Raw genomic sequence first — 1,781 nt, 5'->3', positions numbered from 1 at the left:
ATCACCAAAAAAGGTAAGACATTAAGAAAATAATTGCTGACCATATAATTTCAATGAACAACAAATCAGAACAGCACACTGATTCACTTATGCACATACAAACAGTTAAGCTCACATGATTCTTCATTTCATGACTATATGCTCATTTTAAATAATCACCTAATGCACTTATATATGCACATACAAACAGATTTTCACTTCAAACAGAATTTTCATGTACATATATACCAGTGCTTGAACAGAATTTTATCATCGAAGTCTGGCATATTCTCAATTAAAGTTTTCATGTACGCCATGACAAAGAAACCGCATTGGTTACTATCCGGTTGACGAGGAGCCTACGAATGTTAAATAATATTTGCATTACAATTTAGCTATATACAAACACTTATATAGTTAAAAATATGAAATTACCTTGACAATTTCCCAAGCAGTTTTACTGCGTCCTTTCTTTCCATTCGTAGAGGACGCATGGACCATTTTAATAGCCCTTCATATATATTGTTGATTATTCAGATTATGTAATAATAAATCGAAAGAATGAAATTTTAAAAAATTTAAAAAAAAAAAAAAAAAAAACCTAGCTTCAACCATTTGTTGAATCAGGTAGAATTGAACCATTTGTGAAAACCATTTTCTATAAGCTTTACCTTTGGCACCAATAACATACTCCACTGGTCCATACTCGTTTTCAATCTGCAGTAAACACAAAGACAATAATAGTTATACAATTAAGCCAATATATAATATAATCCATCTTCTTCCTTAGCTTCAATTCTAACCTGATTCATAATAATAGGTCCACCGTCAGGTTCAAACATTTTCTCCACTTTCATCATGTTCACAATTTTTTCAACAAACCGATGCATACCCACCTTGTTGTAATCACCATAGTTTAGTAAACCAGAATATATAGCAAAATATATATGAACAAATTAATTAAGTAGACAACCTTAAAAGGCTAATTGTCTGTTCTAAACTCAATCCCAGGCACAAATTTTAGCCAAACAGGGAATCCCCTGCACCACAATTCATACAATTAAGCTAGGATCCCACTTTACATGATCATATATAACTAAATGTATATGCATATAAAATAATCTTACCCATAATTCCATTCTCCACAAATATAAGGCCCAATGCGGTGATGAAGATACAGCCCTGCCTGATGTGCCAGTTTGAGAGCATTTATAAAAGCAAACAAGAAGAGAAAAAAGAGATGATTCGCTATAAGGATAATAAAGAATTATTGCTATGATTGGATAAGAGATATCTCTGGACATTAGCTTTTAAGAATCAAAAACCAGATCAGAATATTGGATCAACTTTGTAAAATTTCCAAAATAACCCTTTTTGTTTCCTTTATCTAATTGTTGGACATGCTAGTTTTGTTCACATCATACAAGTTCTCCAAATTATTTCAATAATATTTCATGTTGAACACACAGAATTAACATAATTAGAATGTTATTAGATGCAAGTAGTAAGCTGTGGTTTTTTCTATAAACATCAAAATTCAGAGTGGTTTAGAAAATATAGTGTTTGCATCTCAAAGTACATTTTGCTTCTTACTTTATTTATGAACCTGTATAAATCTTTTTGACAGATTAAATTTTTAATCATATAAATGAGTAAAGCAAATGTTTCTTTTTAATTGACATGAACAAATGCTAAATAGACAGCACTAGTAGTTCTGCTTGAAAAGTGATCTTGTTAAACTTCAGTGCTTATTATATTAAGGTTAAAAGTAAGGTTTAAATGTTTAATTCTAAAAGTATGAT

At 30.3% G+C, this 1,781-nt stretch overlaps 1 long non-coding RNA gene across 1 annotated transcript; it reads right to left on the bottom strand.

Moving 5' to 3' along the window:
* Positions 1-245: 245 nt before the first annotated feature.
* LOC109156607 lies at positions 246-1,168 on the bottom strand. The gene is made up of 6 exons (XR_002050058.1): positions 1,107-1,168; positions 953-1,019; positions 783-875; positions 651-696; positions 415-490; positions 246-338 (listed from the first exon to the last, which is right to left on the bottom strand). It is a non-coding gene; the product is annotated as an uncharacterized LOC109156607 (long non-coding RNA).
* Between the last annotated feature and the right edge of the window lie 613 nt (positions 1,169-1,781).

The sequence above is a fragment of the Ipomoea nil genome, unplaced genomic scaffold (genome assembly GCF_001879475.1).
Source record: "Ipomoea nil cultivar Tokyo-kokei standard unplaced genomic scaffold, Asagao_1.1 scaffold2742, whole genome shotgun sequence".
Taxonomy (NCBI): Eukaryota; Viridiplantae; Streptophyta; class Magnoliopsida; order Solanales; family Convolvulaceae; genus Ipomoea; species Ipomoea nil.
The sequence above is the reverse complement of the archived record's forward strand: the minus strand, read 5'-3'. Positions and strand labels throughout refer to the sequence as shown.